The following is a 24,500-nucleotide window of genomic DNA, read 5'->3' as shown; positions in this document are numbered from 1 at the left end:
TACCAGCGAGTCAGGAGAACAAAATCATACACGATAGTTTACTGGTTGGTTCAAAACATCTGCAAGAAACTATCGACAGACAGTGTTAGTATCTACAGCATATGCATCAGTCACCTCCGAATTCTGAATCTTCTTCGTGTTCTTCCATAACCTTTACCCATCACTTCATTGCATCGTCTGAACTTCATCTGCCCTATGCCACCTCCACGACACCTGTCTTACAGATCTAAAACAAACATCCACGGATGTTATAAAAATAAACCAGAAATGAGTAAATAGTGGGGCTATTACATTCGAGTGTGTATATAAACTATTATCGTCATGTTACACATTTTGCCGGCCGGTGTGGCCAAGCGGTTAAAGGCGCTACAGTCTGGAACCGCGTGACCGCTACGGTCCCAGATTCGAATCCTGCCTCGGGCATGGATGTGTGTGATGTCCTTAGGTTAGTTAGGTTTAAGTAGTTCTAAGTTCTAGGGGACTGATGACCTTAGAAGTTAAGTCCCATAGTGCTCAGAGCCATTTGAACCATTTTTTTGTTACACATTTTCAGCAATCATCTTACAATGCAGTGTCAGACGAAATAATTTGTATTAGCGGCTATAAATTCTAAATGATTTGTGAAGCAATATTATCTGTAATGCTCATTCTTCATTAGACGTAGCATTTCACTGCATATGATTAAGTAGGCTTTCCCGGCGTAATAAGTCTTGGAAGTTTCTTCGGATTTGCTGCCGGATACTAAAATCAACTTGACTCGATATTTCGGCGATTCATTTCACTGCATATAATGTCCGCCACGATAGCTGAGTGGTCAGCGTGACGGCTTGACGTCCTACGGGCTCGTGTTCGATTCCCGGCTGGGTCGGGGATTTTCTTCGCTCAGGGACTGGGTGTTGTGTTGTCTTCATCATAAGTGCATCCCCATCCGCAGCACAGGTGGCCCAATGTGGCGTCGAATGTAATAAGACCTGCACCAAGGCGGCCGGACCTGCCCCGTAAGGGGCCTCCCGGCCAGTGACGCCAAACGCTCATTTCCATTTCCACTGCATATAATAATACGTTTACACACTGTACTGATTTTATACAGGGTGATTCAAAAAGAATACCACAACTTTAGGAATTTAAAACTCTGCAACGACAAAAGGCAGAGCTAAGCACTATCTGTCGGCGAATTAAGGGAGCTATAAAGTTTTATTTAGTTGCACATTTGTTCGCTTGAGGCGCTGTTGACTAGGCGTCAGTGTCAGTTGATGCTAAGATGGCGACCGCTCAACAGAAAGCTTTTTGTGTTATTGAGTACGGCAGAAGTGAATCGACGACAGTTGTTTAGCGTGCATTTCGAACGAAGTATAGTGTTAAACCTCCTGATAGGTGGTGTATTAAACGTTGGTATAAACAGTTTACAGAGAATGGGTGTTTGTGCAAAGGGAAAAGTTCTAGACGGCCGAGAACGAGTGATGAAAATGTAGCACGCATCCAGCAAGCATTTGTTCGCAGCCCAGGAAAATCGACTCGCAGAGCTAGCAGAGAGCTGCAAATTCCACAATCAACTGTATGGAGAGTCCTACGAAAAAGGTTAGTTATGAATCCTGAACGTCAACTACCCGAGGCGATGGATCGGCCGCCAGGCAGCCCGTGACAGAGCACTTCATCACTGGCCTCCAAGAAGCCCTGATCTTACCCCCTGCGATTTTTTCTTATGGGGTTATGTTAAGGATATGGTGTTTCGGCCACCTCTCCCAGCCACCATTGATCATTTGAAACGTGAAATACCAGCAGCTATCTAAACTGTTACGCCTGATATGCTACAGAGAGTATGGAACGAGTTGGAGTATCGGGTTGATATTGCTCGAGTGTCTGGAGGGGGCCATATTGAACATCTCTGAACTTGTTTTTGAGTGAAAAAAAACCTTTTTAAATACTCTTTGTAATGATGTATAACAGAAGGTTATATTATGTTTCTTTCATTAAATACACATTTTTAAAATTGTGGTATTCTTTTTGAATCACCCTGTACTTTGCAGTGTTCTAAATGTTCCTGTGAATTACCCGCACCGTCATTTCTAACAAAAGAAGTTAGAAGAGTAAATCCACAGGCGACAAATGCCAGTTGAAAACCAAACCAGCTCTAAAAACGGACGCCTCAAAGACCACAGGTAGATATTTGTACCGTTACTAGTTTGTTCGGCAATATCTCAAGCCTACCGACTTTGAAACATAAAATACGGTACACGTACTTATCACAGAAACTACAGTGAATGTATTAATACCAATGAAATCGATTTTCTGTAGTAAATAAAGTAACAAACAACATTTACGACCAGTTGTATAACGAGTGACAAAGGTTTAAAAGTAGGGAGACACAGAGCTAAAGCAAAGGCGAAATAAATTACACTGTATTCCAATACATCTCTACTACTCTTTTGCAGACTATATGACCGCGCGAGTATGAAAACAGTTATTGTAAACTCATTCCTGCTGTTGTAATCACTTTCAAGTCATCACATTTCATGGCTCTCTTTCCCTTCTCACTTCCAATTCTGTTATGTTACTTCCGCGGTTTTGTTTTAATTTAATTTGAATCCATCAGGTTCATTTCGACGATGTGAGTTACAGCTACATCGTCACGGAATGAGGCATCACAATCGTCACAAAAAGCTGATAAAGAAAGAAAATTGTATGAATTAAAACAAAGAAAAAAAAAAAAGACTTTCCGCCGGCTGAAGTGGCCGTGCGGTTCTAGGCGCTGCAGTCTGGAACCGCGAGACCGCGACGGTCGCAGGTTCGAATCCTGCCTCGGGCATGGATGTGTGTGATGTCCTTAGGTTAGTTAGGCTTAAGTAGTTCTAAGTTCTAGGGGACTGATGACCTCAGAAGTTAAGTCCCATAGTGCTCAGAACCATTACAACCATTTGAAGTCTTTTCTGAAAGTATTTGTATGGAGCGTAGCCATGTATGGAAATGAAACATGGACGATAAATAGTTTGGACGAGAAGAGGATAGAAGCTTTCGAAATGTGGTGCTACAGAAGAAAGCTGAAGATTAGATGGGTAGATCACATAACTAATGAGGAGGTACTGAACAGGATTGAGGAGAAGAGGAGTTTGTGGCACAACTTGACTAGGAGAAGGGGTCGGTTGGTAGGACATGTTCTGAGGCATCAGTGGATCACCAATTTAGTATCGGAGGGCAGCATGGAGGGTAAAATCGTAGAGGGAGACGAAGAGATGAATACACTAAGCTGATACAGAAGGATGTAGGTTGCATTAGGTACTGGAAGACGAAGAAGTTTGTACAGGATAGAGTAGCATGGAGATCTGCATCAAACCAGTCTCAGGACTGAAGACCACAACAACAACCGATCTACCGTTAATTTTCCATAGTTCACTGATGACAAAGCAAAAGAACATAAGAGTAATTCGTATGTAAAATGATCACATCATAAATATTTGACGAAGCTTTTTGATCGAAACAAGGCGTATTGTATGCAAAACGCACGAAAGTACCAGTAGCTGGAATAGCTACTTGGCGAGTGCCGTTGAGCGAATATGGGTACTTCCCTTGTATACATCAGCCACGTGTTTTCAACACTAACCAGGAAGTTTCCCATGTGGTCGCTAGTTACGACACCCACGCGAATGCAGTTGCCGGAGGTTGCCCTTCTTAAAGCAAAAAAAGCTTCGATGCTAATTGATATCTAAATCTTCAGCCAAAAAAAAAAAAACAGAAAAGGAATTTACTTCTACAAATAATACCACCTACTGTGGGGAACTCCTGTGCGGAATATCTTCCAGACGTATTAACAACTCTGGGTGCTAATACGTCTGGAAGCCTACATATAAAGAAACCAACAGTGCAGTGCAAACCTTTCTGTACTTTGAATAAGCAGTTGATAGACAAAGGCATATTGTTTTTCCCTCTAGTATTCACTGAGTGAATTTGACACTTCTTACTAAATGAATCCAAATTACTCATCACAAATCCCTTGAGAGAGCATGTATGCGGTGATGCTAGGATATATAACTCCGAGACGCTTGAACATCCGTCTGCACAAAGTTCATAAACTACCACTGTAGATCATTCTGACAACCTTGATCTGGATTAGAATATTTAATTATATAATGGAAAAATACTGTGTTTTTTTATCTTGCAACAAACATAATAGTTTGCCATTGTGTTATGTGGACGGACCTGGAAGTACGCTCCGTCAGTTACCCGTTGTGAAGCACTGTAGGAAACAGAGTGGAGATGCATCCTGTAGCACAGGGTTTGAGTACACAGATCGCGCACAAAGCTGGCTTCGTTCTGGTAGCGGGATCTGTGTGGGGGCGTAATTACTGTGTAAATAAATGATGGCGGAGGCGCAGCAGCGAATGGCGTGCACGCATCCGCCCTCGGCATCGAGATTAATGTTCAATGCACGCGAGTCATCCGAATCTGGTTGTTCTACCGATCACCACAGTTTAGGAAAATGTGGCCTCCCTGATCCACTGGGAGAATCTTCCCCAGGCTTGGTGTTTCACTGTAATTTCACTGTCGCCAGGTTCCTTATCCCTGTTTGCATTGGGACCACTGCATCACAATTTATATTTAGATCTGCTTACTGGAATATTTATGTTAAATCATGGGAGGTGTGGTCCCATTCAACCAAAAGCTGTAAAACCTACATGTCACGAAACGAGGGACTGCAAAAGGAGAATACTGCCGTACCACAATTCTATCAAGACTTTCTGTACCAAGAATCACACGCAAGATGTATCAGAATGACGTCGCATGACTGAATTTACAGGTTCTTATTCTGTGTATTTAAACATTTCTGGATGCAGACCAATCAGTCACATAAAATGAAACATGATTATCCTGAATAACGTAATGTAATACTCTTATCACAGCAGACAATTGATACTTACCGCAATCTAAGTAATGGAAGCAAGTGTAAATGTCTATTCTCGGTTAGTTAGATGTTCCAAAGATTATACTCACTACATACGTTCTGTTGTGGAATGTGTCAACTGAACGTAAATAGAATAAACTTTTTCTAAAAATTGAAAAATAAGTTGTATATCTACATGCTGGCTATTTGTAGTTTCATTTCTATATAAACGACTAACTTTTTATCTGTTCACGAATCCCAGTGTGATATTAAATGACTTGTTAAGGATAAATATTCTTATTCTACATTTGAAAACACTTCCGCTGGCTATCAGACGTTTTGTTGAAATGGGTAGACGGTCGAAGCGTTTTGTAGATGCATGTTTTCCTACCCCACCCCCTCCCCCCCATGAACCATGGACCTTGCCGTTGGTGGGGAGGCTTGCGTGCCTCAACGATAGAGATAGCCGTACCATAGGTGCAACCACAACGGAGGGGTATCTGTTGAGGGGCCAGACAAAGGTGTGGTTCCTGAAGAGGGGCAGCAGCCTTTTCGGTAGTTGCAGGGGCAACAGTCTGGATGATTGATTGATCTGGCCTTGTAACACTAACCAAAACGGCCTTGCTGTGCTGGTACTGCGAACAGCTGAAATCAAGGGGAAACCACAGCCGTAATTTTTCCCGAGGGAATGCAGCTTTACTGTATGGGTAAAATATTCCGGAGGTAAAAAAGTCCCCCATTCGGATCTCCGAGCGGGGACTACTCAAGAAGACGTCGTTATCAGGAGAAAGAAAACTGGCGTTCTAAGGATCGGAGCGTGGAATGTCAGATCCCTTAATCGGGCAGGTATGCTAGCAAATTTAAAAAGGGAAATGGATAGGTTAAAGTTAAAGTTAGATATAGTGGGAATTAGTGAAGTTCGTTGGCAGGAGGAAAAAGACTTCTGGTCAGGCGAATACAGGGTTATAAATACAAAATCAAATAGGGGTAAGGCAGCAGTAGGTTTAATAATGAATAAAAAATAGCAGTGCCGGTAACCTACTACAAACAGCATAGTGAACGTGTTATTGTGGGGAAGATAGACACGAAGCCCACGCCTACCACAGTAGTACAAGTTTATATGCCAACTAGTTCTGCAGATGACGAAGAAATTGAAGAAACGTATGATGCAATAAAAGAAATTATTCAGGCAGTGAAGGGAGATGAAAATTTAATAGCCATGGGTGAATATGGATTGGGGGTAAGAAATGAAAGAGGAAGCCGCCTTGTAGAATTTTGCACAGAGCATAACTTAATCATAGCTAACACTTGGTTCAAGAATCATAAAGGAAGATTGTATACATGGAAGAAGCCTGGAGATACTGACAGGTTTCAGATAGATTACATAATGGTAAGACAGAGATTTAGGAACCAGGTTTTAAATGGTAAGACATTTCCAGGGGCAGATGTGGACTCTGACCACAATATATTGGTTATGAACTATAGATTAAAACTGAAGAAACTGCAAAAAGGTGGGAATTTAAGGAGATGGGACCTGGATCGACTGAAAGAACCAGAGGTTGTACAGAGTTTCAGGGAGAGCATAAGGGAACAATTGACAGGAATGGGGGAAAGAAATACAGTAGAAGGATAATGGGTAGCTTTGAGGGATGAAATAGTGAAGGCAGCAGAGGATCAAGTAGGTAAAAAGACGTGGGCTAGTAGAAATCCTTGGGTAACAGAAGATATATTGAATTTAATCGATGAAAGGAAAAAATATAAAAATGCAGTAAATGAAGCAGGCAAAAAGGAATACAAACGTCTCAAAAATGAGATCGACAGGAAGTGCAAAGTGGCTAAGCAGGAATGGCTAGAGGACAAATGTAAGGATGTAGAGGCTTATCTCACTAGGGGTAAGATAGATACTGCCTACAGCAAAATTAAAGACTCCGTTGGAGACAAGAGAACCACTTGTATGAATATCAAGAGCTCAAATGGAAACCCAGTTCTAAGCAAAGAAGGGAAAGCAGGAAGGTGGAAGGAGTATATAGAGGGTATATACAAGGGCGATGTAGTTGAGGACAATATTACGGAAATGGAAGAGGATGTAGATGAAGATGAAATGGGAGATACGGTACTGCGTGAAGAGTTTGACAGAGCACTGAAAGACCTGAGTCGAAACAAGGCCCCCGGAGTAGACAACATTCCATTGGAACTACTGACGGCCTTGGGAGAGCCAGTCCTGACAAAACTCTACCATCTGGTGAGCAACATGTATGAAACAGGCGAAATACCCTCAGACTTCAAGAAGAATATAATAATTCCAATCGCAAAGAAAGCAGGTGTTGACAGATGTGAAAATTACCGAACTATCAGTTTAATAAGTCACGGATGCAAAATACTAACGCGAATTCTTTACATACGAATGGAAAAACTAATAGAAGCCAACCTCGGGGAAGATCAGTTTGGATTCCGTAGATATATTGGAACACGTGAGGCAATACTGACCCTACGACTTATCATAGAAGCTAGATTAAGGAAAGGCAAACCTACGTTTCTAGCATTTGTAGACTTAGAGAAAGCTTTTGACGATGTTGACTGGAAAACTCTCTTTCAAATTTTGAAGGAGGGAGGGGTAAAATACAGGGAGCGAAAGGCTATTTACAATTTGTATAGAAACCAGATGGCAGTTATAAGAGTCGAGGGACATGAAAGGGAAGCAGTGGTTGGGAAGGGAGTGAGACAGGGTTGTAGCCTCTCCCCGATGTTATTCAATCTGCATATTCAGCAAGCAGTAAAGGAAACAAAAGAAAAATTCAGAGTAGGTATTAAAATCCGTGGAGAAGATATAAAAACTTTGTGGTTCGCCAATGACATTGTAGTTCTGTCAGAGACAGCAAAGAACTTGGAAGAGCAGTTGAACGGAATGGACAGTGTCTTGAAAGGAGGATATAAGATGAACTTCAACAAAAGCAAAACTAGGATAATGGAAAGTAGTCGAATTAAATCGGGTGATGCTGAGGGAATTAGATTAGGAAATGAGACATTTAAAGTAGTAAAGGAGTTTTGCTATTTGGGGAGCAAAATAACTGATGATGGTCGAAGTAGAGAGGATATAAAATGTAGACTGGCAGTGGCAAGGAAAGCGTTTCTGAAGAAGAGAAATTTGTTAACATCGAGTATAGATTTAAACGTCAGGAAGTCGTTTCTGAAAGTATTTGTATGGAGTGTAGCCATGTATGGAAGTGAAATATGGACGATAATTAGTTTAGACAAGAAGAGAATAGAAGCTTTCGAAATGTGGTGCTACAGAAGAATGCTGAAGATTAGATGGGTAGATCACATAACTAATGAGGAGGTACTGAATAGGATTGGGGAGAAGATAAATGTGTGGCACAACTTGACTAGAAGAAGGGATCGGTTGGTAGGACATATTCTGAGGTATCAAGGGATCATCAATTTAATATTGGAGGGCAGCGTGGAGGGTAAAAATCGTAGAGGGAGACGAAGAGAAGAATACACTAAACAGGTTGAGAAGGATGTAGGTTGCAGTAGGTACTGGGAGATGAAGAAGCTTGCACAGGATAGAGTAGTATGGAGAGCTGCATCAAACCAGTCTCAGGACTGAAGACCACAACAATATTTTACTCCTCTTTGTGTCAAAGTTAGATTCATTGAAGGGTAATGCATCCATCTAATTCTGTCAATATCTACCTAACTCTCAAAAATCCGATGGATTTTTGATAACAAATTTCATAGCTGAATTAATGTACTTCGAGGTTTTGATTAATTTTCCCAGCTGCTTAAATAGATCTCCGTAGGATGTACGAGTGTGAATCCCAAGCACAGATTATTTACTTTCTTTTCTACAATGAGTGTTTCCTACCTAAGGCAGTAGTAACACCAAAATATTATCCTGTAAAAGATTAGTAAATGGAAATATTCACAGTTTGTTAACTTGTTTATTGTGTATTCACAAAGTTGTCCTTTTTTCTTATGTCAAAAGTTGCAGAACTCAGACTCCTTGGCTTTCATCAGTATCCCTATATCAGAACTCTCTACACTGCTTTATTATTTCTGGTTAACATTCTTGGTTACTAGAAGGATGCATCTTTTCGACAGTACAAAACTGACAAAGCAGCGGTTTTTTCTTCCAACGTTTAAAGCTAGTCAGTTTGTGCAAAACCAGTCAGTAACTTTTCTAAAAACATTTACTATTTTCTCTGTTCATGCTTCTTTCCTTGACAACACAATATATTGACAATCTTGAAACAGGAATAAATCTGTCTCTTAATTCGAATAAAATGTTAAATCATTAACATAAAACAGAAATTGAGACAAATCACACAACTAAATGCGTTCCATAAGTCACAAAAGACCCTAACTGGTGATACTTTACGAGGATGGATCAGAAATCCTGTGCCCCTATTTTATTACCGAAATAAAGCATATACAGGTAATTACAAATTTAGTACATGCTATCCTTCGTACATTACACTATTTTTCCACACAGTATCCACAGTGGTTCAGATATCTGTCTCATCGCAGCACTAAACTTGAGTGCCACTATGGTAGAATCCTTCCCGCTGACTGAAGATCCACCACCAGATTGCCGTCTTGGCTTTATCGTTGCACCTTGGGCTGCATTTCCCTGTGCATTTCCACACGCGTTCGTCTCTTGCATCATAGAAAACGAATCACACTTCGTTGTTCGTTCGCAGTAGACTTGTGAAGCCATCTTCACCAGCTGACAGCAGCGCAATGCCTCGGAGCTACCGGCAGATAAGGCTGGGAAGACCCAAGAAAGGGTCACTGCTGGGAGTGGATATGTTGACTTCGCTTTTGCGGCCATAATTTAGCTAAAACAATAGGGGTGAAGACTTATAATTCTCCATCGTGTTATTTAAGGACTTTATTACGTGCTCTGTAAGTGTGTAAATAATTGCCACCATAGTGTGATAAACTAAGTACCCCATCACTACAGAGGTGTTTGGTAACTCTGGGGTACCTTCTCAAAAATTTTAGAAAATGATTTAAGGAGTGGCAGTTGGCAATACGGTATTTTACGGACTATAAGACGCACAATTTTCTTCGAAAAATTGCCGCCAAAATTCAGGTGCGTCTTACACTCGAAATTAATATAAAAAATGAGTGTTTGATTTAAAACTCCGCCAGTCTTGAAAATGGCCATACGTGCGATGCCACGGGAAACCTACCCCAGGGACTGATGGCCTCGTAGTTTGGTCCCTTCTCCAGCCTTTAAAACAACCAACCAATCAAACCTACCTCTATCCGGCCACAATGTATTCAACTGGCAGCAGTAGTACACCGAACATGACTTACGAGGATTCGCAAGCTTGCTAACACTGTCTCCAGCCGCCCTGCAATCAAAAACCAAGAACACTGGCTAGCCTGCGATGCGTCATTACAGTCTACGGTGCCAGTCAACTAGAACTGAAAGTGACTTGTGTTAGGTATCGCTAATAGTAAAATATTTTTGTTAGTGGCTAGTTTCTTAATGCAAAAAATAAAAGGTACTAATATGACGTGGCCTATAAAACGAAAGTAGTCGCATATGCAGAACATGGAAACAAAGTTATTGAGCGGCATTTCGTCCCTCAACCAACAGAAAAAACCATTCGTCATAGGCGTGCCAGTAAAGAAGAACTGAAAAAATGAGGAAGACTATATGTGCAAAAAGGGGATTTAATGCAAAATGGCCGAAACTAGAAGATGACGTATTGAGATGACCCCAAGGACACTAACAAAATAGCTGTGGAATGAGGACAAAAGTTATTTATATGTACGCTACAGGGGAGCAGACCTCAAGGCTGGAGTGGGTTTGTGCTGAACGTTTACGAAGCGTCATGGACCTAGCATGCGACTCAAAATCAAAATATCTCAGTAAATTCCACAAGAGTGTGAAGAGAAAGTATTATCTTTCCATCGCTTTATTATTCAACATCGAAAGAAAACCAGTGCAGCACTAAGGCAAATAGCGAATGTGGACGAAACTCATCTGACATTTGACGTGCCAAGTAACGTAACTGTTACCATTAAAGGTGCTAAAACTGTAACTATAAAATAAAGTGGACATGAAAAAAATGCACTGCATTGTTGTCCTTCATGTTCTGCTGACGGTACTAAATTTTATAATGCCATAAGCTTCTGAAATATGTTATGTGTTGTTGTTAATGTACATGACAAGGGTTGGATGGAGGAGCCTTCTACGAAATTATGGATTAATCGATGTTGGGAGAGAAGGAAAGGTGCTTTATTGAAGAAGAGTTCTTTCCTCGTGCTATATCAGTTTAGCACTGTTTTGAGAAATTCTGTGAAAGAGAAATTGAGACAGGGGAAATACAGAGCTTGCTGTTATTCCGGGAGAACTTACTTCACAATTTCAAACCTCTTGATGGATCAATAAACAAACCATTTAAAGTGTATATGACAGACGAATGGGACACATGGACGATGGATGAAGCCCAACATGAATTCACGCCGAAGAGAGCTTTAAAACAAGCTACAATCAAACAAATGTGTCAATTGATAATACAGTCGTCGTCTAAAGCGAGAGAAGAAGTTATTGTTAAATCTTTCAAGGACAGCACAAGCAATGCTCTCGATGTCAGTGAAGACCATCTTATATACGAAGAGGACAACGATGAGGGGGAAGAGGAAGAAGAAGAAGAAAAATAAGAAAGTTGAAACGAGGATTTTCAGGGATTTGAAAGGTCAGTTCGGTTTTATAAAATAAGAATTTTTTTATTCTGGCTTTGCAATCTAATAATAAAAATGGTAAAAATGTTATTTAAAAAAATTGCTTAAAATTGGAGGCGAGTCCAACAATCCACAGCGTCTTATAGTCGGTAAATTCGGTAGTTGTTGACATTGAAACGTCCCCTTAGAACAATTATGCAAGATTGTGCTTAAACTGACATACAATATTTTTAGCGCAACGCAATCTGACTTTCAAAAATCCCTACAAAAGAATGGCCCTGACTAACATTAACGTATACCTTTCACAAATCACTTACCACACAAAAATCTTCATTACTCGAACTACTGCAATACAGCGAGCGCCACTACTGCCAGCTAAATAAAAGATTCAAACTACGGAAGGCACTAACTACTGATAGGCATAGTTAGCAAATTAAAGATTTTAATAGAGAGCAAACAAAGTATTTACCTTAATAGTCATCACAAGTCATAATATATACAGCAGTTCATGGCATCCATTTTTACAAATTTCAAAACTCCGCCATTTCTCTCCCCACATCCACCAATGCTGGCGGCTCACCTCCAACTGCGCAACGCTACGCACTGTTCACATCCAGCTGCCCAACACTACAATGGCAGACAACAATGCAAACTAGCCACACACTGCACACAGCACAGCCAGTGATTTTCATACAGAGCGCTACGTAACGTTGCCAATAAGAAAACATAAACAGCCTACTTACAACATCTGTGGAATCACCCTTATTATAGAGTGGCCTAACACTGAAATATTTTAATCTGTTTGGGAAAACATCCTGGACTAATGATGTGTTTCATAAGAGACTTGGGGTAGTACATACTGTATTGCCACAACATTTTTGTGATCTATTGGAGATTTTATCCACCCCACTGAGTTATTATGATACTCTTTATTGCAGACGGGACTGAGTGGCCGAGCGGTTCTAGGCGCTACAGTCTAGAACCGCGCGCGACCGCTACGGTCGCAGGTTCGAATCCTGCCTCGGGCATGGATGTGTGTGATGTCCTTAGGTTAGTTAGGTTTAATTAGTTCTAAGTTCTAGGGGACTGATGATCTCAGAAGTCCCATAGTGCTCAGAGCCGTTCTTTTTTTTTTTTTTTTCAGGCGGGAATGTGAAATTATATGATATTACGATGGTATACGAAGACTAAGGCGTCGAATGAAAACTTCTACGAAGGCCAGGATCCGACCTTGGTCTCCTACTCATTAGGCAGATGTGCTAAGCACTGTGCCACCGCCCGCATCTCGTGGTCGTGCGGTAGCGTTCTCGTTTCCCACGCCCGGGTTCCCGGGTTCGATTCCCGGCGGGGTCAGGGATTTTCTCTGCCTCGTGATGGCTGGGTGTTGTGTGCTGACCTTAGGTTAGTTAGGTTTAAGTAGTTCTAAGTTCTAGGGGACTGATGACCACAGCAGTTGAGTCCCATAGTGCTCAAAAGCCACTGTGCCACCCTGGCGCAGTGGTTGGACCGAGCGAGGTCACGCAGTGGTTAGCACACTGGAGTCGCATTCGGAAGGACGACGGTTCAAACCCGCGTCCGGCCATCCTGATTTAGGTTTTCTGTCCAGTGTGCTAACCACTGCACCACCTGTCTCTGTCAGGCACAGTGGTTTACACAACCGCACGCACTACCCACATATGGCTCTCTCCTTATTCCCAGTTCCCTTTCACATCTCAGTCCACTTGGTATTTCCTGAAACACTAACAGCATTGCAAAAGCTCTCCAGTTGTTTTGGAATAGTACCTCAGCATCGACCGAAAAGGGGAACGTTGCCTTAAACCCAGGCATACGTACTGTAATCAAATGAAACTTCATGATTCCAGAGACATTTTCAAGTCTGATACATCTGTGCTGTATACATGACGACTGAAGCGACGACTGAAAATCTGAACGAAGGGCAGGATTCAAAGTCATATATCCTGCTCACTACGCAGATATGCTATCATGGGAAACTCGCCATAGCACCCCCCTCTCGGATTTAGTGGTAAGATGGGCCAGTGGAGTGCCTATCAAAGGCTGAATACATGATTCCAGAAACATTTTCAAGTCTTATACATGTGTTTTGTATATATGCAGGCTGAAACGACGAATGAAAATCTGAACGATGGGTAGGGTTCAAACTCAGATATCCTGCTCACTACGTGTGCTAACATAGGGAACTCCCTATCGCACCCCCTCGGATATAATGGTAAGATGGGCCAGTGAATAGCACATGAAAAACTAAATACAGATCAAGCACGAAAAAGGGAAGATGGTGTACTGAATTGTGCAAAAAAAGCAAAATAGAAACAGTGATCGGTCCATGAACAAAAACTACAATAAAGAGCAACACGAAACAGCAATGGTGTCGTCGGTAAGTAGTCATGGTGAGGGCAGCCTACCGGGCGAGCCGTGTTCAAAGCTACCTAGTCAATTTTCTTTTCACAGCATTATGAACTTTCCGTCTGGTCCCTGAAATGTTTGTTCTCTTTCTGTAGTCTTGGCAGTTGTCATATTTTACATTGGTTACAGAATATGAGTCATGTGGTAAGAATACTCTACCGTCTTAAGTAAATGTGTTGAATAGTGCGAGCAGCCTATATACCACCTAGACATCTCAGAGAAATGAAAACAGCAAAGGAATTCAAGATTCAAGACTTCCACAACGGAACGCAACTTCAAAACGTTGAAAAGATATGTTTCGACAGAGCACAGAGAAACTCTGTGATAGTGAAACTGTTACGTTCATTTGTTGCAGCTTACGTGACAAACTATTATGTTTTCATCATTTACCTGGGAGTGACCACATTCATACGAACACTTATATCGGGCAAGGAGGCATATCTCACGCACTTACTAGTCGTACAAATTAGGTGCATCGATAAGAGATTCGTATCATATGACATACGTACTGTCCCTAATGCCGTGTATGACACACCAGAAGTGTTTTACGGTGGAGAGATCGGTTGCCTTGTCGCCTTGTCATCAAACGTTAGAGGTTTCCATTCAAAAGCCGCTTCCTTTCGGCTGCTACTAGAGTAGTTGTGCAGAATCGACTATCATTATCGGTCACTACCTTACATCTCGCTGCTGCAAACGGGCGTTACACCAAGACACAGACTGAAATTTGAATAAAGCGAACAGCGGAGGGGAAAAGAAAATTAGGCCGAGAAAGATTTGATCACGGCTCGACCGCGTGGCATTCCAACATCGCATCCACTTAACCACCACGCCATTTCTATACTGAAGAGCCAAAGAAACTGGTACTGTCTAATATCGTGTAGGGTCCCCGCGAGCACGCAGAGGCGCCACAACAAAACTTGACATGGACTCGACTAATGTCTGAAGTAGTGCTCGAGGGAACTGACACCATGAACCCTGCAGGACTGTCCATAGATCCGTAAGAGTACGACGGGGTGGAGATCTAAACAGCACGCTACATCCCAGACATGTTCAATAAGGTTCTTATCTGGGGAGTTTGGTGGCCAGCGGAAATGGTTAAACTCAGAAGACTGTTCCTGAAGCCACTCTGTAGCAATTCAGGGACATTTTGGGTGTCACATTGTCCTCCTGGAATTGCCCATATTCGTCGGAATGCACAATGGACATGAATGGATGCAGGTAATCTGACAGGATGCTTTCTACGTGCCACCTGTCAGAGTCGTATCTAGACGTATCAGGGATCCCATATCACTCCAATTGCACACGCCTCAAACCATTACAAAGCCTTCTCTACCTTGAACAGTCACTTGCTGACATGCAGGGTACATGGATTCATGAGGTTTTCTCCATATCCGTACACGTCCATCGGCTCGATACAATTTGAAAGGAGACTCATCCCACGAGGCCAGCACTCTCCCAGTCATCAACAGTCCAATTTCGGTGTTGACGGGCCCAGGGCGAGGCGTAAAGCATTGTGTCGTGCAGTCATCAAGGGCACAAGAGTGGACCTTCGGCTCCGAAAGCCTATATCGATGATGTTTCGTTGAATGGTTTGCACGTTGACATTTGTTGATGGCGCAGCACGGAAATATGCAGCGTTTTGCGGGAGGGTTGCACTTTTGTCACGTTGAATGATTCTCTTTAAATGCCGTAGGTTCCGTTCTCGGAGGATCTTTTTCCGGCATGTCGGAGATGTGATGTTTTACCGGATTGCTGATGTTCACGGTATACTCGTGAAATGGTGGTACGGAAAAATCCCCACTTCATCGCTAAGTAGGAGATGCTGTCCCCCATCGCTCGTGCGCCGACTAAAACACCACATTCAAACTCACTTAAATCTAGATAACCTGCCATTGTAGCAGTGGTAACCGATCTAACAAATGCGCCAGGCATTTGTTATCTTGTATAGGCGTTGCCTACGGCAGCGCCGTATTCTGCCGGTTTACATATCTGTATTTGAATACGCATGCCTATACCAGTTTCTTTGGCTCTTCATTGTATTTCCGGTTGCTCTTAATTGCACTTCTTGTTCTTGGACCATTCAATGTTTCTATTTTGCTTTTTTCTCACAGTCCACTACATCTTCTCCCGTTTTCATGCTTGATTTGTAAGTAGTTTTGGATGGGCCCCCTTACCACTAAATCTGAGGGCGATGCGATGGGGAGTTTCCCTTGTAAGCACTACTCCAACCTGGCACAGTATCTTGCACAACTGCACGCACTACCCTAGCATGCCTCCTTCTTCAATTAAAATTCCCAGTTACCCATCAGCTCACTTGGTATTCCCACTAAACTCGAACGTCGAGTGAAGTTGGCTGAGACGTGACTGGGAATTTTTAGGCAGGCGTGCTAGGGTGGTCCGTGCAGGTTTGCAAGCAACATTGCCAAGGTTGCATAGTGGTTAGCACATCTGCCTAACGAGCAGGATATCCGAGTTCGAATCCTGTCTTTGCTACGAATTTTCATTCATCACCAAGTGGTGCATGAACATCGTAGATGTACAGGACCTTAAAAGTGTTCCATCATCATAGACATTCGTTTAATTAATGTTCGCCGGCCACGGTGGCCGTGCGGTTCTAGGCACGTCAGTCCGGAACCGCGTGACTGCTACGGTCGCAGGTTCGAATCCTGCCTCGGGCATGGATGTGTGTGATGTCCTTAGGTTTGTTAGGTTTAATTAGTTCTAAGTTCTAGGGGACTGATGACCTCAGATGTTGAGTCCCATAGTGCTCAGAGCCATTTTTTTATTAATGTTCATTTCACTAGAAGCCCTCTGTATCGCTTCTTCCATTTAGTGGTGTTCTCAGTTTTCATCAAGCCTTTCATTAGTAGGAGAGTCTGGTATTCTTACCAGAAACACCAATTTTTCCCTCCGCTATTGAACTCTTTTGGATTGTTTGGTCAGGTGACCTTACGGTGCAGGGTACTGGCCCTATTCGACCTCTCCGTCTTCGCCCATATTCATTCGGTGCATGACGCCTTACACTAGAAGCGAAATACGTCTGTGACTCATAATGCATACCCCACTTCTGGGGACATTCTCAACTAGTCGTAGAAGACCCCGCCGTAGAAAGTTTTTCTTTCAAAAATGAGTGGTTCAATCAGTGAGAAACGGTGCTGATGTGGTGAATGGTGAAGTAAATGCGGGTCTATACAGGGTGTCCCAGCTATCTTGTCCACCCAAAATATCTCTGGAACAATAACAGCTATTGGAAAACGACTTTCACCGGTATCAATGTAGGGCTCGGGCCCATGAATGTACATATTTCGAAACATTCTAAAACGAAAGCATATGTGTTTTTTAACACAAACTTATGTTTCTTTAAATAGACCTCCTATATTCTTTCTTCAGCAATCCATAGCATGACAAAGCACATACACAATGGCGTTGATTGCATCGGAATATTCCCATTACATCCCGAGATATTAAGACGCGGAGTTGACGCTTGAAACACCCGACATGCGCAGCTAGCGCACGTCCTAAGGCTCAGGCGTGAACCCCATGCTGCCCGTAATCGCGATGTGATTTACATGCGTAATCACACTTCCATACTTATCAAGAGGTCCGAAACGAATAATACTGTCTGCTGCCATCCTGCTGCGATTACGGGCAGCATGGGGTTCACGCCTGAGCCTCAGGACGTGCGCTAGCAGCGCATGTCGGGTGTTTCAAGCGTCAACTTCGCGTCTTGATATCTCGGGATGTAATGGGAATATTCCGATGCAATCAACGCCATTGTGTATGTGCTTTGTCATGCTATGGATTGCTGAAGAAAAAATATAGGAGGTCCATTTAAAAAAAAACATAAGTTTGTGTTAAAAAACACGTATGCTTTCGTTTTAGAATGTTTCCAAATATGTACATTCATGGGCCCCAGCCCTACATTGATACCGGTGAAAGTCGTTTTCCAAAAGCTGTTATTGTTCCAGAGATATTTTGGTTGGACAAGATACCTGGGACACCCTGTATATATGAAGACAGTAACTGTTCTCGAAAGAACAGAATACTGTTGATGACCGTGCAGCTTTTCCCTGGAATAAATGATGACTAACTGAAACCCTCAGCTGCCGACAGGTGTTGTTGATATACCTCGATGTGGACAGCTGAAAATGTGTGCCCCGACCGGGACTCGAACCCGGGATCTCCTGCTTACATGGCAGACGCTCTATCCATCTGAGCCAGCGAGGACACAGTTAGGAAAGTGAGTCTCACGGGAAGCGTGCACGGGATAAGTCCCTGCAGTCGCGCTATTCATCTGTCTCCTCGGTTGCTCAGATGGATAGAGCGTCTGCCGTGTAAGCAGGAGATCCCGGGTTCGAGTCCCGTTCGGGGCACACATTTTCAGCTGTCCACATCGAGGTATATCAACAACACCTGTCGGCAGCTGAGGGTTTCAGTTAGTCATCATAAATGTAGGTCAGTGTCAAATTTAAGCCCATTTAGGTGGATACTTGCATTTCACATACATTTATACTAACTAGAAAAACGTTTCAGACAGAAGTCAGTGGCAGCTAGTAACTAAATAACTAAATGTTCACAATCTCGCAGGCTATTCGTTTGCAGACTCATGTTTACTAGACCATCTTCGCTTCTACCATCGAATACTTTCATCAGTGTCAGTTTTTGCTACACCACGTATACGCTTTCTAAAAAAAGCTTAACCGAATAAAAACTAACACAAGATGATCTCAGTAAGCGGAAGTTATTTCAGAGGTCCATATTTCAAGCGCTAACTCAAAACCTGTAATATTATTCTGTGAAGGCGTTATTACTAAGGTCCTAGAATAGGATCCAATTTTCTGCTAGCTGTAGGTAAGTTATTATGTTTTTTTAATAAAGCTTTAGTTAAAGTTACTGTTCGATACTTCATTGATTTTCGACGAGCTTCGGCGACCTACTTCTTGGGAAACATCGTTCGGTCGGGAAAGCTCAGGCTGTGAGGCGAGCGAAGAAGAAGTGCAGACAGAGCAATAGATCACTCAAGCAGTGCGCGCGGCCTGACGTTCGCGCTGGAAACGGGTTTCAGGTGATAGAGATTAATGGTCCTCCAATTGATTTACTGGAGGAAGCAGAACTTCTTAAAGTCCAATGTTTCACGTATGTTTCCCAGCTAATTTCCGAGAGCACGGAAGAGTTCAGCTGGTCATCATTTATATTGGACAGACACTGGCTGGAATATTTTGAAGGAAATCGACCTGAAGACGCGGACAAGTCATGAATATCTGAAAGGTATCTACCAAAAGTATGCTCTTTTCCCTTAAAAAAAATTATTTCCAGGAGCAGTAAAATGCAGACGATACGTCTTATAACTTTCGAGGACACGTAACCAACTTGACCTCACATTTTAAGGAGAAGAAAGAACTCTTGCGATATATCAGCCACAGCAGTCGATTCCACGCAAAAATTTGGCCATAATTCGCATAGCATGCAGTTATGACCTGCTGAAAGCACAGCTTTCTAACTTTCGCGCTCACCGTTCGTTTGTCAGTCCGTCTGGCTCACAACAGCCCTCTAATGCCGGAGCATGAGGTACTGGTACATAAGTAAAAGGTTCGTGGAATACTATTTTGACATTGATTACATACGTTACCCACTGTATTAAAGTGCGTTGTTTCTAACCTATAGGTGGTACAGGAGATTGCTTTGCTTTTAACATTTTTACGCTCCGATTCTTAAACGCAGTGCAAATGAATGAAATGAATGTGTGTGGCATTGAAGAAGTAGCGCGGTGCTATTTAATCGTTAACATTGTTGTTGCGCTCTGAATACTTTAGGTTTTGAAGCCGGAACTGTCTCAGTGAAATACGAGGGTTGGAACTTAAATAGTGGCAACTATTTATTCACAACCGATAAAAAAGAGGTACATCTTTGCACCTGTTACTGTCCTTCAAGTTAGTCACCATCTTCGTGTAGAACCCAGCGATGTGGAAGACGTAGTACACCGTTAGCAGAGCCTGTTCTGTTGACGGTGCGAATGGAGCGGTCTACTGACTGTCGAATCTCTGGAACAGTTCTGAAGCGAATGCCACGAAGTGGTTCCTTCATCTTCGGAATCAAATCAAAGTCACCAGCGTTGGTAGAACACCTTGCCAGCGATGTGGAAGGCGCAGTATACCGTTAGCAGAGCCTGTTCTGTTGATGGTGCGAATGCATACATATAAATCCGGGTAGTATGGTGGATGGTACAGTACGTCCCAGTCCCATCGACCGAACAGAGCAGCCACAGCTTGCGCTGTATGCGCCCGCGCATTGTCATGCAAAATGATGGGTGGGTTGCGCGCAAAGTATCGCCGCTTCTTTAGCAAAGCTGGTCGCAGGTGATGCTCCAAAAACGAACAGAAATACTTTGCACTGACGGTCTGCCGTGGAGGAACGTAATGCGTTAGGATAATACCATTATAATCGTGGACGAGAATCACCAATTCACCATACTGGTGCTCTTAACGCACTTTCGACATTCGCAGCGACCCATAATGACACCATTCGTTGGAATGGCGTTTCAGTTTTGGCTTCGTGGCATTCGCTTCAGAACTGATCCAGAGATTGGACAGGCAGTAGACCGCTCTATTCGCACCATCAACAGAACAGGCCCTGCTAACGGTATAGTACGCCTTCCACATCACTGGTAACGGGTTCTACGCAACGCTGGTTACTGCTTTGAAGGACAGTAACAGGTGCAAAGATGTAACTCTTTTGTATCGGTTGTGGATAAATAGTTGCCATTATTTATGTTCCAACCTTCGTACATTTGCAGGAGACATGATTGATTAAATTGTAAATCGAAAATCATTAACTTCATTTCATAACAATTCTTCAGTTGCTTCACTTTGATTCTGACGCATATAGATATAGCAGCACAATGTTCATACGCAAATATTGTTAAAATAATACTGAACGTGAATGAGATTTTCACTCTGCAGCGGAGTGTGCGCTGATATGAAACTTCCTAGTTTCAATACTGAACGTATCTCTGCGCGCAACTGATTTATTACGCACTTGTGTTATTTACTGTTTTGGCGTAAAAGAACCTGTGTTCTCCAACAGTATTTCAAAACACATTTGGCAGACGTGTCCACCTTCGCCTTCCTCTTCCCTAGCCTTCGACACACGTATTTCTGATATCGCTAGACATATCTGTTTGAAACTATGCTTCATGGAAATCGTGAAATTTTTATCTATTAAAATAAAACTAAAAATACATCTTAACACCTACAGAAAAGACATTTATCGTAAATTGTTAGTAATACCTACTATTTACTTAGAAACAGATGTTAGAATGACGTTGTTTCTTCACATGTCCGCTTTGAATGTTCGTTGACACCAGTAAAGAGATACCGTACTGTAACTCCACTAAAGTATTGTTTGTTACTGTGGAGGAAAATCTTACGCCGCTGTCACTTTGGCTCAATCAAATTAGAATAATATGAAGTTCATTCCTTTTTAACCAGATCCGAAGAGTCATTATCGACAGAAATCGATGGTTTGCCGACAATTTGTTTGTGGTCACTGACTAGAATTAAAGTATTGATCGTAATACAGTCCTGTAGTTGGTAGACCAGCAACCATTTTCGAATTGTTGGGCAACCGAAAGTGGTTGTCTGATTACTACTGGGCTATATTGCGGTGAAGACTATTAAAATTTGTGGTACCTTTGTGTCTTCTCCAATTGATGACGTCAAGTCTTACGAATTCTGATTTTGTTAATATTTTACATTTAAAGTTTGCGTAGTTTCTTCGTTTTTCACTCCTTTTCTTTCAAAAAATACGTATCCATTTTGTCTGAGGCTTGTAGAAAGCATTCTGACCATTGCCGTTGCACATTCATAAAAAATGAATCTCTCAAATTAATGACTGTATCAGTGAATACACGTTTGTGCGTAGGTGTCAGACTGCAAATAGAAGGGTCGTATACTAATGCTAGAAAGCCTTTTTCGTGTCACTTGTCACTTCTTTTACCTCTAGTAATGTCTGATTATGTGAAAAATGCTGAGTACTACCACATGGTTTAGAGCCCACGTTAAACATTAGGTCCAACCTGTAACTGGCAGGATAAGTCAATTTGAAGGTTCGAGAAAAACAAATACATACCACCTCCAACAGGGCCACGCCAAATAGCGCATTGCAGTGTTCAAAACCTGAGGTTTTTGTACAGTTTTACATTCTAACTTAATCAGAGTGGCGTCCATTATGACACTGTGCTGCACTTCTACATTTCATTTCATTTCATCTATGCTACATTATTAGTGTAGACTTATCACTTAAAGGTGATTGCTGAAGCTTTTTAAGTCGGCTTTCTCGTGATACCTTACATTTGTCTTCCACTGTCTGCCATTTCAGTTTCATTAGCATCTCCGTGACATCTCCCAAGGATCGAACCAACCTGTGATCATTCGTACCGCCCTTCCTTGTGCACGTTCACTATCCTTTGTTAGTCCTTTCTGGTAGAGGTCCAACACATCTGAGAAATATTCTAGGGAGGTTCGCACAAGTATCTTTTTGCGAGTTCCTTTCTAGGTCCCTGATATTCCACCAATTAACCTCAGCCTGCTATCTACCTTACCTACTACTCGGCCTAAGTGAATGCTGCATTTCATGTCTCTTTAAAGTATTAAACTCACGCATTTCTACGAAATGACTGATTTCTGTTTTGGCTTATTGATATTATAGTCAGAGTACACTACGTCATTTTTTATTGTAAAGTGCACAATTTTACATTTCTGAACATTTAAACGAATAGTCAACTTTGCAGCACGTTGAAACCTTATCAGAATCTGAGTCAGTGTTTGTGCAGCTTTTTTCAGACAGTACTTCATTACAAATAGCTGCATCACCTGCAGAAAGTCTGAAGTTGTTGTCAATACTGTCTGTAGTGTCATTAATTATGCAACATGAACAACAAACGCACTTCCCGGGAGCCGTAGTTATTTCCATATGTGTCGATGACTCTCCATACATAATAACATGTTGTGCCCTGCCTATCAAGAGACCCTCAATATCGCTTGATACTCCGTACGATCGTACTTTTGATTATAGGTATGGTACTGAGTCAAAAGCATTTCGGAAGTTCAGGAATACTACAAAAAAAATGGTTCAAATGGCTCTGAGCACTAAGGGACTTAACATCTGTGGTCATCAGTCCCCTAGAATTTAGAACTACTTAAACCTGACTAACCTAAGGACATCACAAACATCCATGCCCGAGGCAGGATTCGAACCTGCGACCGTAGCAGTCGCGCGGTTCCGGACTGAGCGCCTTAACCGCGAGACCACCGCGGCAGGCCAGGAATACTACATATATCATCTATAAAGATGTCTTGCGAGAAAAGTTAGAGACGAATTTCACATGATCGACGAATTTAGAGCACACGCTGGTTGACTTGGAGGAGGTCATTCTGTTAACAATACACACTAAGAAAAAGAAAGAAAGAAACGACCCACTACGAATGAGTTATCCGAATGGGACGGAAATCAGTAGATCTGATGAACATGTACCGACAAAAAATGATTAGCCATTTCCGAAAAATTGGATGATTTATCCACGAGAAGGTGCTCCAGAAATTCTGCACGTCGGTCCACCTCTGGCCCTTATATAGCCAGTTGCTTAGCTTGGCACTGGCTGACAGAGTTGTAGGATGTCCTCCTTAGGGATATTGTGCCAAATTTTGTATACGAGGGTTACTCCAAAAGAAATGCACACTATTTTTTTTTAATCCATCTTTTATTCTATATGTTTGAAAGTTTTACAGTGTGTAAATACATCCTTCAGGAGCAATATTTTCATTTGTCCACATAATTTCCATCCCTCTCAACTGCCTTACGACATCTTGGAACCAACGCCTGTATACCCGCACAGTAAAATTCTGGACCAACCTGTTGGAGCCAGTGTTTGGCAGCGTGCGCAAGGGAGTCATGATCTTCAAACCTTGTTCCACGAAGAGAGTCTTTCAGTTTCCCAAAGACATGATAGTCACATCGAGCCTGGTCGGGACTGTATGGCGGGTGTTTCAGTGTTGTCCATCCGAGTTTTGTGATCGCTTGCATGGTTTTTTGACTGACATGTGGCCGTGCATTGTCGTGCAACAGCAAAACATCCTGCTTTTGTCGATGTGGTAAAACACGACTCAGTCGAGCTTGAAGTTTCTTCAGTGTCGTCACATACGCATCAGAACTTATGGTGGTTCCACTTGGCATGATGTCCATAAGCAAGAGTCCTTCGGAATCGAAAAACAGCGTAGCCATAACTTTTCCAACAGAAGGTGTGGTTTTGAATTTTTTTCTTGGGTGAATTTGCATGATGCCACTCCATTGATTCCCTCTTCGTCTCTGGTGAAAAATGATGGAGCCATGTTTCATCACCTGTGACAATTCTTCCAAGAAATTCATCTCCATCATTCTCGTACTGTTCCAAAAGTTCGCTGCATACCGTTTTTCTTGTTTCTTTGTGAGCCACTGTCAACATCCTGGG

General features: G+C 42.3%; 1 non-coding gene across 1 annotated transcript; it reads right to left on the bottom strand.

Annotated features, from left to right (window-relative positions):
• Positions 1-18,149: 18,149 nt before the first annotated feature.
• Trnat-ugu (transfer RNA threonine (anticodon UGU)) lies at positions 18,150-18,223 on the bottom strand. The gene has a single exon. It is a non-coding gene; the product is annotated as a tRNA-Thr (tRNA).
• Between the last annotated feature and the right edge of the window lie 6,277 nt (positions 18,224-24,500).

Source organism: Schistocerca cancellata, chromosome 1 (assembly GCF_023864275.1).
Source record: "Schistocerca cancellata isolate TAMUIC-IGC-003103 chromosome 1, iqSchCanc2.1, whole genome shotgun sequence".
Lineage (NCBI taxonomy): Eukaryota > Metazoa > Arthropoda > Insecta > Orthoptera > Acrididae > Schistocerca > Schistocerca cancellata.
This window is presented reverse-complemented; position numbering and strand designations above follow the sequence as displayed.